The sequence below is a fragment of the Condylura cristata genome, unplaced genomic scaffold (assembly GCF_000260355.1).
Source record: "Condylura cristata isolate star-nosed mole 26May11 unplaced genomic scaffold, ConCri1.0 scaffold00012, whole genome shotgun sequence".
Lineage (NCBI taxonomy): Eukaryota > Metazoa > Chordata > Mammalia > Eulipotyphla > Talpidae > Condylura > Condylura cristata.
The window spans coordinates 17069668-17084690 of record NW_004567113.1 but is presented as its reverse complement, the minus strand read 5'-3'; positions in this window follow the sequence as shown (position 1 = coordinate 17084690).

Genomic DNA, 15023 nt, shown 5'->3' with positions numbered 1-15023 from the left:
TTCTAAATCTATCTAAATTGCTTTTAATAGGCATAGTTCACAAACTGTATAAGGGCAAGATTATTTTTGACTTGATTCTCAGACAAAAGAATGAGATACCTTTCATTCCCCCATAGAATATTTCATAGATGAGGAAATTCTAAAAATGAAGATAAAAGTTTCTGCAGAAATAAATCTCTCCAAGTAGGATTCCCCATACTGTTTCTACTACTTCCTTTGTTCAGTACATCATTTTTATATATCATTTGTGCTCTACTAAATTTAGAAAAATCATCTTGGCTGTGCAGCTGCAAATTACAAGAGAAAAGTCAAGCTTAAAAGTAGCATAAGGGGCTTGAAGTCCAAAATCAAGCCCTCATGTGATGAAAGGAATCTCTCAGGAGATGTTCCTGTAACACACTAATCCCAATCATGAGGGAGTAAGCATCTCCCAAATGACCACCCCTTAATATCATCATCTTTAGGGACTAAGATTTCAACATAGAAGAATATATTGTAAAACCATGCTGAATAATTAAATAAAGACTGCATCAGGCCAAATTTATGGGCAGGGTATCTGGGATTCAGGATTTAATATGATGGCTCAAGGACCAAGGAGTGCTAAAAAATGCTGTGAAAAAAATAAAAAGTGCTGTGAAGTAGAAATGGCAGAACTTACTGAGCATACTGAAGGACAGTGATGACTGAACTATAAGTGAGCCACATGAGAAACTTCTCATTTTTCTAGTACCAACATTTTGATCTGATCTATCATTTCAAGTGCCTGATCATTACCTGAGGCTAGTAGCCACCATAGTAGCCAAAGGGACAGCATAGGCAAAGAGGTTTGTGACAAGTCATAAACAAGCATCACACTAACAGATTGTGCTGTAGCTTATGTAGAACTCTGGAATCTATTGAAGACTTGCAACTTCCAGGGGAAGGTTTGGCTGGTAAGTTGTGATTAATTTTGATCAATTGTAGCTCTTAAAGTAGTAGTTATTCCTCCCCCAGCCACATGGCAGCAGCTGTGGCTTGTTGGTGGGGCAGCCTATACATCCTTTGCAGGAGTCAATGTGAGTAAAAAGGACACTGTCCTCCAATTTGAGGATCTGTGCCCTGACTGCTCCATTTGCTAACAAGGGTACAGATAAAGATATAGGTAACCAGTGATCTTGATCCTTTCCTTCCCTCCACACCCAACTTGTCACAAGCCTTTCCCATGTGGGCTGAAATGACTTCCAGGAAATTTGAGAAGCTCCTTACCTTCACTCTTCTCTTTCTGTCCTTCTGAGAGCCAGGCATTAAAAACTGGAGCATTCAGGCCCTCCCTCGTGGTGCAGTGGATTAAAGCACAGCACTAAGAAGCTAAAGCCACTTCTGCATGAGTTCGATTCCCACCTGCCCCGGAAGTGACCACATGGTGTGGCAGACCTCTCCTGCCCCCCCCGCTGCTCCCTTCAGCAGTGTGCTTCATCGATCTGCCTGTTCTGCTCCCCACTCTGTCTCTGGTGAATCCTCTCACCCTCCGCATCTCTGGCTTGTACCCCAGTTCTGTATGAATAAATAAATAAATCTTAAAAAAAAAATAACTGGAGCATTCAAAAGCAACTGTATTTACAGTTAATTAGAAGGTAACCAAGTGTGCCCAGGAAACAGTGCATGATCAGAGAAAGGCTAAAAGACCTATGCTTCCAACTCAAGTTGATCCCTGGCACTAAGACAGTAAACAACAACTGCAAAAACAAAAGTAATAACAAAAGACAGCAAATCCTGGGGAAGAGAAAGAATCTGATTTCCAGAGTTACCACCATTTATCATATTTAAATGTCTGGTTTTCAACAACAACAAAATCATGTGCCATACAAAGCAATATGAAAGTATGCTCCATTTAAGAGAAAAAAATATCAATAGCAAATGTCCCCCCACAAAAGCAAAATAAAACAACAAATAACCCTGATGATAGAGCTAACAGACAAGGACTTTAAAACAACTGTTCTAAAGATAAGTAAAGAACTCTGGGGAACTAAGTAAAGGTAAATAAATAATGTTTTTAAAAATGGAAACATCAATAAGTAGTTAAAAACAAAACAACAAACAAAATAACCAAAACAAAATAACCAAAACAAAACTGAAATTGAAAAGTGTAAAAACTGAACAAAAAATTCATTAGAAGGGCTCAAAGGCAGAATTAAACCAAAAGAATCAGTGAACTTGATGAAAGGGCAATGGAAATAAGCAAAGGCTGAAGAATAAACTAAAAAAAAAAAAAAAAAAAGCTGCAGAAACATGAACAGAGTCTAAAGGAATTATGGGACCCCATCAAAAGTATCAACCCAGGGTCCCAGAAAGAAAAGAAAGGGTTAACATAGAAGATATTGGAAGATACAATGGTTGAAAACTTCCCAAATTTGATAAAAGGCATAAATGTAAACACCAAACAACTTAGCCTTACAACTTAAGAAAGTAGAAAAAGAATAAACTAAACCTACAGTTACATAAAGGAAGGAAATTAGAGCAGAGGTAAGTGAAATAGAGAACAGAAATCAGTGGAGAAATTAATGAAACCAAAACTTCATTCTTTGAAGAGATCAACAAACCTTACAAAACTTGAGTTAGATGAACTAAAAAAAAAAGGGAGGGGGGGGAGAAGATTCAAATTACTGAAATCAGACATGAAAGTAGAAACATTATTGATTTTATAGAAAAATACCTGAATGCCAAAATATTAGTTAAGTTAGATGGTATGGGCAAATTCCTAGAAATGAAAAGTTTACTAAGCTTAAATTACAAAGAAATAGAAAGGTTCAGTAGACCTAACACTAGTAAAGAGATTGAACCAGTAAGCAAAAATCTCTCCACAATGAACAGTTCAGGAATTGATAAATTCACTGGTGAATTCTACCAAACATTTAAAGATGAATTAAGCCAATTCTGCTCAAAATCTTCCAAAAATTCCAAACTCATTTTAAAAAACTAGCATTACCCTGATTCCAAAGGCACACAAAAACATTAGAAGAAAAACTGTAGATCAATATTCCTTATGGAATTTAATATAAAAATCCTCAGCAAAAAACTAGAATATGACTCAGCTGCACTTTAAAGGATTGTATTCCATGAACAAATGACATTTATTCCTGAAATGCAAGGATTGGTCAACATACAAAAATTGGTCAAGGTAATACCACATTAGTAGAAGGTAGAAAAATCCCATATGATCATATTAGTTGATACAGAAAAAGCAGTTGACAAAATTTAACCCCTTTCAAAGATAACTATTTTTTCTTCTGTATCAGTGTTTATAGATTATGAAATTTATGAAAGTTAATGAAATATTTTTTTTTATAATATGTTTATTTTTACATCATTTTGTGCCTTTTTCCATCTCAGTTGTAAAATCTCCAAGGGCTTCCCATCACCAAATCACCCGTGTGCCATCACCATAGTTCAGTGCTTTTCTCAACAACTCCCCACCCCATTTTTGATCCCATTCTCCATTCCATCCCCATAAAATGTCCTAGTATATAGCTGTTCATTATTATTATTATTTTCTCCCTTGGTCCTTTATACTCCTGCTGTAAGTGAAACCATCCAGTAGTTTTCCTTTTGTTTCTGGCTTATTTCACTAAGCCTGATCCCTTCTAGCTCCATCCATGTTGCTGCAAAAGACTTATGCTCATCTTTTGTGATCGCTGAGTAATCTTCCATTTTGTATAAGTACCACCTTTTTTTTTTTTAAGATTTATTTATTTATTCACACAGAACTGGGGTACAGTCCAGAGCTGAGGAGGGTGAGAGGATTCACCAGAGACAGAGTGGGGAGCAGAACAGGCAGATGACGAAATACACTGCTGATGGGAGCAGCGGGCGGGCCAGGAGAGGTCTGCTGCACCATGTGGATCTGCTCCGGGGCAGTCAGGATGAACACATGTGGAAGTGACTTAAGTCTCTGAGTGCTGTGCTTTAACCCGCTGTGCCACCAGGGAGGGCCAAGTACCACATCTTTTTAAACCAGTCATCTACTTTTGGGCATTTGGGTTGTTTCCATGTCTTTCTTATTGTAAATAAAGCAGAAATAAACATAGGGAAGCAAGTGTCTTTTTGAATTAGTGTTTTTGTGTCTTTTGGGTAGATACCTAGGAGTGGGATTGCTGGGTCATATGGAATCTCCAAACAGTTTTCCATAGTGGTTGTACAAGTTTGCATTCCCACCAGCAGAGCAGGAGAGTTCGTTTTTCTCGATATCCTTGCCAACATTTGTTGTTGCTAGTTGTTTGAAGATGTGCCATTCTCACTGGGTGAGAATGAGTCAACAGAAAGAATAGAAGAAAACTACCTCAACATAATAAGTTACATATGAAAACCCCACAACAAATGTCATACTCAGTGGTGAAAGACTGAAAGATTTTCTTTTTGGATCAGGACCAAGGCAAGGATGCCTGCTTTCATCACTTCTATTTAAAGTAGTAATGGAAGTTCTAGTCACAGTAATTAAGCAAGAAAGAGAAATAAAAGGCAATTGCATCAAAAATAATGAAATACTTAAGAATTAACAAAAAAGATAAAAAAAATATAAAATAAAGACTCTAAGCTGGAGGAACAACACTTCTGATATCAAAACTTACTGAAAACACTATTGTACTTCATAGAGATAGACATATATAGATCAAAGGAACAGAATAGAATAACAAATTGTCCAGAAATACATCCTCATGTATATAGTAAAATGATTTTGACAAGAGTGCTAACTTCAGTCAGTAGAGAAAGAACAATCTATTCAACAAATAGTGCTGGAAAAAAACCGACATCCGGTGCAAAAGTATGAACTTGGACCTTTACTTGATATAAATAAAAATATACACATAGAAATAAAGATGCATCCCAAAATTATTTAGCTTAGTAAATCAATGGTAAATAAATAAAATGTTTAAGCATTCTGCTTAGTGAAAAATCAGTCACAAAAAAGAGACAAATACTGTATCTCATTCATATATGGTATCTGCAGTAGTCAATGGAACAATGGAAACAGAAAACAGAAAAGTCAATGGAAAAGAAAACAGAGCCACAGTAGTCAGAGGCTTTGGGGACTAAAATATGGTGAGTTTTGTTCAAAGGGATAGATTTTGGTTTTGCATGATGAAAAAGTTTTAGAGATCTGTTGAATAACAGTATAAATATACATAGCACTACTGAAAACTTAAAAAGGTTAAGGTGAGGGCCCTCCCTGGTGGCGCAGTGGGTTAAAGCACAGCACTGAGAAGCTAAAGCCACTTCTGCATGAGTTCGACCCCGCCTGCCCCGGAGGTGACCACATGGTGTGGCAGACCTCTCCTGACCCGCCCGCTGCTCCCCTCAGCAGTGTACTTCGTAGATCTGTTCTGCTCCCCACTTTGTCTCTGGTGAAGCCTCTCACCGCCCCTGAGCCTCTGACCTGTACTCCAGTTCTGTGTGAATAAATAAATCTTTAAAAAAAAAAAGGGGGGGGGGAGGTTTAAGATGGTAAATTTTGTGATGTATTTACCACAAAAAAGGGATGATGCAAATTATTTTTAAATATATATATATCCAAAAGGGTAGATTTACTATAAAAAGAGAAAGTGTCTGTGTACATAGACATAGTAGGCAGAAAGAGGTCTACCTGAAAGGGAAAGGTTTGTGAAAAGAGACACCTGCATGGTCACAGATGGACAGGAGAGTTACCTAAAGTTTTTAAAAAGAAGGGAAAAAAGGTAGATGGTTGGAATCGTGAAAACAGAGGCTGAGTAAAAATAATAGTGTTGATCTGCCTGCTTGCTTCTCCTGCACTTCCCTTATTCTGAATGTTACAGGTAGCAAGAATTTTCAGACCTTTTAGTCACTCTTTTGGCATAGGATCAGCCTGTAGTATTGTCAAAAACTTGCATGAAGTGGGGAGGGAAAACTGTCTCCAGGAGACAGCCCTTCCCTTGCAGTCCCACCTCCCTCTGCTACTGGGTTTAGTCCTGATAACCCAATTGCCTCCTGATTTCCACTGGCTGGAAAGTTGCAGTGTCTGGTGGATGTTGCTAATATCCGATTTGCCTCACTACCCACTGTTTCACTTCGTTTTTCCACCCCTTTGAACTCATTCCCCTTACTATACTCATATTGATTGAAACAGAACAGATTAGCTTGTTTTTCAAAGTGAATCTTAACTTCATGCAATCCCTTATTATAAACTCTTCTAAACTTAATGTCATAGAAGACTGCAAATCCCCATAAATTGCACCACACTGACCTTTAAAATAAGGCCTACATGCTTATTTATAGGTTTTATCATTTTAAGTGCTTGGTATATATTTAATGTATATGTAAATGCATTTATATCTGTATATGCATGCATGTGTACACATGTGTATGTAGGTATGTGTGCATGCTCGTGTGCACTCATATATAGGTACATAAGATGGACTATTGATCTACATACATGTTCTAGGAATCTTTTATGCCAAGTACAATAGTTTTCTGTAGCAAGATTTCTACAACCCTAGAAACAATTTGAGATTGGCATTCAGGAAAGTTATTTTTTTTTTTTGGAGAGTTCTCAAGATCAAACTCAGAAGTACAGGAAGCAATGCAGTCACAATGAAGACCTTAGTCATTCCCATTGGCATATTATTTTGGAATTGTCACTCCTTTGCTAGTTTTTGGCTGCAGACAGGCATCCCTTCTCAGAATGGGACATAACCCTGGGCAAGGCAGCTGTCCCACCTCATTCTCAGCTAATTCCTAGGGAAAATCTCAGCAGAGAGCCCATGCCCATAGAGGAGAGAATGAGTATTTCATTCCTGAAAGGGGAAATTAGAACAGTGCATTACATCTTGGGCCAGTTACTTGAGTGGCATAGTGTGAACCACTGTGTAATGTGGAAAGCATTTCTACTTCCCCTCCAGGGAAACATTAGTGGGTGAACTCCATCGATTTCTGTTACAACTGTTCTGGGGCCACAGTTGATACTCATCTTCTCCCTCCTCTTCTATCCTCATCCCCCAGCTACCACTTCTGCTGCTCTTGATGGCTAATCTTAGTCAGCCACCTGACAAGTCACCACCTAGAATCTGGTGTTCATGCCCTTTTTCAGGTTGCGATTTTTGCACTTGCAATGTAACGGCAAAATGGGCCAAGGGAATATCACAAGTCACCAAACTGTACTCCTGAGTGCAAAATGTATTCTTCCCTGTTCTTTGCTCCTGGGCCTTTAACACCATAATCCTATAGAGGGTCTCATAGTCCAATGGGAATGACTCCTTGCACTGCAGCCTAGGCCTGCTACTGTTTCCTATCAGCTCACATCCAAGACCATGAACTTACTGGGTTACTAACTTACCTGAGCCTCAGTTTCCATACCTGGATAATCAAGATAATTACAGTAATTTTTCTGGAGGTTTGTTGTAAAAATAAAATGAGTCAAGGTGTATAAAGCATGTAAATAGTACCTGGCATATATTAACTCCTGTAACAGTATAGTTTTTATATTACTTACATATTTGCCAAGGAATACACATAGTAAATGGATGCAAGTATATACAATGTGTTTTGAAAAAGAGGAATATGCTTGTTTAATAATAGCTTTATCGTTTACTGCTGTAACTTTAAGAATATTTCCTTGATTTGCTTCAAGATCCCTCATATTGGAAGACATATGAATAAGTTAAGACACAGGTAATTCACCTCTGATGAAGTGGGTGTTAGAACCATTACATAAAACTTCTCAGGTGGATTTTACAGGGCTCCCCAGAGGATGAAGACTCAACTACTCACAGAAGTGATCATTTTAAGCACTCACTGCTGAATTGAGTTGTCCTCTCTGTTTGACTCTTTGTAGTCATTATTGTGTTGAGACCACATCCCAAAATAATTTATCTGCAAGGAAGATTTCTCAGACTGTGTCCTTTGGGAAAACTTACGCTCAGAAAGTCGAAGAGGTAGCCTAGGAAATCAGCACTCAAGCTGGATCACTTTCTCATCACTCCATTGCTGGTTAATGATGCTGGTATTATTTCACTGGCAGTAGACTTGACGTTCAGGTGGAAGAGAAGAAACAGTTTATGAGAGAAGCATAGCACATGAACTGTATTGGCATACCTCATGTTATTGCACATCAGAAATATTGCATTTTTTTTTAAAGTAACTCGAAGGCTTGTAGTAACCTGCAAGAAACAACTCTATTGCACCATTTTAGCAACATCATATGCTCACTTTGTATCTTTATGTCCCACTTAATGGAGGTAATACACTGTTCAGACTTAGTGCTATTGTATACCTAAGAGACTGTAGTATAATCATACTTTTTATATATACTTGGAAACCAAAAAAATTGTGAATTTTTGTATTGTCATTTTCACTTTATTTTGATGGTCTGGAACTGAACCTGTAGTATCTCCAAGAGGTACCTCCATACCTTCAGTTCTGTGTATTCAAGGTATTCTAAACCTGGGAGGAAGACATTTGGGTAGAAAAGTTGGAGAAACTTGAATCCCCATTCTTGAGTTCTCAGGGCCCTCTTCCATGGTGGAGGAACAAAAACTCCCTTTGTCTGGATAACTTGCAAAGTTTCATTTGTATCAAGTGCCCCCAGAAGGTATCTGTTCTCCTTAAGATCCACAACTGCCTCCTCATTCAACTTGAGGTCAATACTATGACAGCATCGTCTGAGCAGGCGAATACAGCACTCACACCAGAAAAAAAAGGTTTCATACCCAAATAATTCTAAGACAGGGGCTAACATGATGGCAAAAACTTAGAGAAACATTTGGAAGTGGACCTTGAAAGTGCTGGAACAGAGAGGCTTGCATAAGACTGCAAAAGGAACAATCTATTGGCATAATAGCACTCCCTAGTGAATCAAGATTAAAATCTTAGCATGAAGCCCCGGAGGCACTCTTAATATGCTGCTGGCATGACTTCTTCAAACTTGGTGAGGCAGGCTGTGAGCTTCGGGAAGCATTCTCTTGAGTGTGGAGGAAATGTGATTAGAGAATGCTCTTAGAATCAAGGCCTGTGAAAGTAATGAGGACTGAATCAAGAGAATATTTGCAGTCTTCACAAAAGTACCCTGGGAAATTCTGAAGATAGGATAGCTGTTTAGAGTTGTTGAAATGAACTAAAACTTGGTTTTTCTACTCACACTTGCCCAGGCATTAGACATGGTCTGTGCCCCCAGGAAGAGGTCATTTGGGGATCACAATGCAGGCACAGAATCAAGGATTTATTATATTGGCATAAGCAGGTAGGGTTGCTACTACACAATGGAAGGCAGGAAGAAGCATGCCTGGAACCCAAGGGATTCTCTGTGCAGTTCTTGGTACTTTCATGCCCAGAGGTGGTGAGTAGGCAAATCCAGCAACCACAGGCCCACAAGCACAAAACTTGTTACTGCAATGAAGTTCTGAATCTCCCTACCTAAGGAGGAAACTAGACCCACCATTGTAGGGAAAATCTGAAATGCATGATGGAAGAGGGACGAGTGCAAACATCAACCATGACCCCAGAATCAGTTACAGCAGCAGACTGTACTTTGTTTGTTCCACTCATCCAACACTTTTTGTTGGCCTGTTATGACCTAGGAGGCTATGATGAGATGGGTTTCACAGGCCTGAACAGATCTCATGGTACAGAAGGTACATTATGTCAGATCTTTTTGTGCTCTGCCTCAAGTCTCTCAACTCACTTCCTTTTTCACTATTGTCTTGGTAACCAGTAGCATGAGTGTAACTAAATAGCACTTTGCCTAGACTGTATCAATTCTTGCGATTTGTAACTTTATACCCCATTTATCCACAATGATGCCATGGGATACCTGTCCAATGCTTAGAAACATGAATTGGAAAAGGAAAACCTATGGAGTAACCATTGTACCATTGGATAATGATGCCCATATTCTCCTCTCCTATCTCTCATGAAAACAACTGTGAGATGCATTCATCTTCTCAGCAGATCTGTGGCAGCTATATGTCCCCAGAGAAGTGATCAGTTCAATTATGCACCCTTGGCTTGGTGTTCTTTCTTCCTAGTTCATTCTTGCTAGTACCCTATTTTGTTAGAATCACTCCCACATGCATCCCTTGTCTTGATGTTTTTGAAGAGCATTTCATGAGAATAATTTATGTCTATTTTACCAATGTGTTTTGTCCAAGGTGACATGGTGGGATGCCAGGAAGACATTCGGTGAAAGATTTGATTACCCCATTTTAGGAGTTTTAAGGCATTAGCCTAAAACCTGGTGTGTTCAAGATGTACTTCAGGGAGGAGTGATTTTACTTTTGGACAACTTACTAAAGGGTGGCCAACATCAAGACCTCTATGAAGAGGTGGTCCTGGAGTGGTAGATGCGCCCTATATACTTGGTAGAAAGGAGAAACCAGTATGCACTGAGCTTTCATTCTGGAAATTTGTCAATGTGAGCAATCTGTTCCATAATAATGTACTGGGATCTTCCTTAAGCACTCTTTAAGTTGGACAGGTCAAGTCAGAGTTTTTTTGTTTTTTGTTTTTTTCTTATTGTGCTTAATTTTCTCCAAGAATAATATGGCCTCAGACACAAAGTATTTTAAATCATTTTCCAACTGAATTTCTTATAAGCATAATGCTCAGAATTCCTAATTATTTCAATGCATCTTCCCTAAGAATCAAAATATGTCCACTCTGATTAAAGCATTCCAATCTATTTTTCTTTCCCATATCATATATAGATGGGACTTTAGAATGTGAATTCATGGGGAGTGGGGAGTCTGTCCATCAGCAACACTTTATTCATCATAGATATATGAAAGTGGAATGAATTAAATCTTCATCCTGGACGGTTCACCTGTTGAGATTAGTCAATTCTAATAACTAGGCATCTGTCTGATACTTGAAGTGCCTCAGGATGTTATTAAGACAGGTTTGGTGGTTCTCACTCCCACTCCATGTCTACATAGGTCAGCAGGGAGCTATGTTCACTAAGTCACTTAAGGATCTAATCACACAACACATGCTTCCTTGTTCACCAAGGCAAGAAATGAGGATTTGGTAAAATGTACTCTTAAAGCCCCATTCAGAAGTGGGGCATGTGTCCCTCTGCTTTAGATTTGTTCAGCCACAGCAAGTCTCATAACCAACTTCTGAATCTAGTTTAAGTCAAGAATGTTTAAATATTAGTTTTCACACACCAAAAAAAAAAAAAAAAAAGCTGAAGCAGAGTTTTATACTTTAATTACCTTGGCTTTTTGCATCATTTTAAAGAGATGTGCTGACCTATAGGTAAACACTATTCTGCACAGATAAAGAGTCAAAAACCAAGACAAATATATGCAGTTGCAAAATGGCCATTTATTGCCTACAGGGGAAGGAAAAGGAGAGGAGGGGAAGTACACAGGTGCAAGGAAACAAGCATATATTTAGCCCTATACATCATGTGTGAGCAGTACCCAATCTCCAAAATGGAAAAAAGTATTTTGTCATCTGACATAGTAATTAAGGTTCTTAAGCACCTCCCTTCTGAGCTGCCACAAGATTTAAAAGGCAGGACTGCTTTGTTTAGTCAATTTTCACATTAATGAAAAAATACCCAACTGTGTCCTTTTGCACGCACATTTTGTACAGTGTCTATTGTGAAAACATCTCAGCTGAGCAATTGGTCAAGATTCAGACCTCATCAACTGTTTAACTGTAATAAATAGAAAAATAAAGCAGCTGGTGATTTTGTCAGAGAGAATGTGTTCAGTAAGAGTAGAACCACTTTCTCCAGGGATGACAGAGTGTTAAATGATTAGAGCCAGTCTGTTAAACATTAAACACTTGTAAGCTACAATTACATGGCACTTCATAAAATTTTCTAATTAAATTAAAAAAGGAAAATATTTGATTTTAAACCAGTTATTAGAACACAATAACAAATTGATTTAGTGCTTGGCTTTTTCACAGGACAAAAGCAAAGTAAATACACAATCAAAGACAGAATTATACTATTTTAGAATAGTATCAGTAGAAACTACCAAGTACTCAGGGAAAATAAAATTACCAAAACATCTTAGTTTTAAACTCATGTGCTTTGCTTTTCAACCATTATAACTAGCTACAAAAACACTTTATAGGCCACGAATGACTCAAATGTATGCAAAACAATGAATTATTAATTTAATGCCAAGTAATGACAATACATGACCCTTTCCCTATTCAAATGGTAAATTGAATGGAAGAGTAGATTGCTCGTGTACAACTAGTTGGCACTTGTTTTATGATTCAAAGAAATCACAATAGAAGATATAAATTAATCCATGGTGAATTTGCCCAACACCCTGACCTTTTCAGAGAGAAAAGGAACATACACTCTCTAAAGTAAAAAAAATCTCCCTCCGCAACACACCACTCCAGAAACAAAAGAAAACAAAGTTAAACATTCATCCTCCTGAAAATATTCCAAGTACCCCAAAGAGCTCGATTCTTCAGCTTCTTCTAGACAAAAGAATTGCTTGCATTTGGACTACTGTACGAATGCCCATAGTGCACTTCTCAGTGCTGCTGGTGTTAAGAAAATTGCCACTCACAACACTGAACAATTCCAGATCCAGTGTGCAGTAACACAGCCATCCAAACCTCTCCCTCCCCCAAAAGTTGGCAGAGCACCGCTCAGGAAATTTCACAGGTAAAGAAATATATTTTTAGCAAGTTAAGCACAGAGAAACGACAGTACAGTTTCTGAATAAACACATCCAGACTACTGCATACTTACTGCAAGATTGAAACAAGCAGCAGGAAACTAAGCCTGTTCAGAAAGAAGTAAAGTCACTGTTTGACACGTCAATGCTGAGCCATTTGTGTAAGTTATTAAACAAATGTGGTGCATCTAACCATTGACAGCTTGAAAGAAAAGTCACACATCAGTAATTGGAAATAAACACAAGACGGAAATGAGTAAAGGGCCATTTCTCAGGGTACTACCACGAATCTTATGCTCTAGAATTAAAAATAACAGGCTCACAACAGGAAAATTATCTAAATTTAGGAAAATTATAATAAAAAAACAAGCAGGAGCAAAAACTGTCTTCTGAAAGTTTCTGAAAGCTTAATGTACTACATTAATGTGCCCCAAAGTGTGGTATCACTTGGTATTTGTATACCCTCTCTGTAATGTGACTGATTTCTGACACAACTTCTAATTGCAGTACAGTATTAGAGTTTATGCAGAATATTATAAAAAGTTAACATTAAATAGGTGGAAACGTACTATTTCATATGCTTTGAAAGTGAAATATATTTTACTTTAAAACACTCCATTACCAATGTCATAATGTTTGTTGAATAAAACCTCAACATGCTTGTTTTTTTTTTTTTGGTTCTAAAAATAACTGAAGTCTAACCAAAGAAAAAATACTAATTAGATTAATAAAGCTTGTTTTTCCTGGTATCTCCTCATTTCTTGTTGTGGACTTCAAATTTAACAGAAATTTACATAAAGGTGGAATTTGGCTAAAACAGGAAACAGGCATGTTTTTTCTCACCCCCTTCCTGAAAAGAATTTTTCCTATATTTTGTGGTTTTTATTTAGAAAACCCTGCAGAAATGGTATAGAGACTTTCTAAGTTTTAAGTGACCTTACACAATAAAGATTTGCTTATAATTCTGTAAATGAAAAGTGTTCTTGGCATCCTGTTCTTAAAATAGGTCACAAAATCTTTTAAACTAGGTTAAAGATTTGCTTATGTTTGAATTACAATTTGGTGATGATGTCATTAAAAAATCAAGATTATCCAATGCAACCATAAATATCAAAGTTCTTACCTGTCTACAAATTCAAAACTTTACTTGAAGCTTCTGGCTTCAAAAAATATTCTAATCCCTGGTTTGTCTACCCAGAGTTCACAGAGTTCTGATAAATATGATACAATTTAAAAGGAAAGGGGTAAAACAAATCAAATACACATTAGATTTTTTTTTAAAGGAAAGGTGACGTGGGAGAGAAAGTATATAACAAAAGTGAGAGTTTATATTTCTCTTAAAATACATGTATGCTGTTTTGAAGACATGCCATAAAAGTCCCTTGCTTGCTATAAAATAACTATTATTACTGGCTGCCAAGTGTATCAAAAACTTATGATACATCCCATGACCAATATCAGTATATTTTACAGAACTATCAAAGTTCCTCAGAAAATTTGGATATAAGACCCTAGAAACAAGTACTGGGGCACAATCTAGCCTTGTGTTAGAATAATGAACCATATACCTCTGGTTCTAAGAACAACACATTTATAGATTTAACCTATTTTTTTTTCTTGTGCTTTCTTTACTCCTTGCTTTTAATTTGAAAGTATAGATGACACTAGTGATTTTTAGAAAATCTTGGAATTGGAAATGTAAATACAATTTTCATCCACTGAATGAAATGCACTTAGGAGATAACAATATTCAAATAGAACACACTATGTTTGTTCCATGTTCCCACTTAATTAGTGCCACATCTCCAATTCTAACATAATTCAGTATAGAATCAAGTGATATGAGCCTCAGATAATCTTTCAACTTTCTTGCTCATCAGCAATATATAGCTTGAAAATACCAAAGGATGGGGACAAATAAGAAATGAAGCTTTATATTTCTGCAAACTACAACACTGAAAAACAGTGGCTTCCTTAATACATTCACACAGGATGCTTATTAGTAAAACTAAATATTTGCCTATGGATATCAGAAAAGTAATTTGAAAAGAAAGCGCTTGGAACAAGGCAAATGGGAGGGGGGGGGAAGCTGGTCTCAGAACCCATTGTGCCATACCTGACTTTAACATGTGATATTCAAATGAACGTTCACACGCCTTACATTAAAGAAACGAAACAAAAATATTCAGCTACGTTGTACAAAATTTTTTTTTTACATAAAACATCATAAATCTTGAACAGATTTACTGTATCTGAATTCTAAAAAGTTGCCTATAGAATGGTGCTGGGATTCTGTTCTCTGCTTGCTTTTAGGCAGTGCTGTTGCTTAAAAGTTGACACCAGGCACGATATTTTAAAACAAAGTCAACAAGCAAGGAGCAGTAAGTG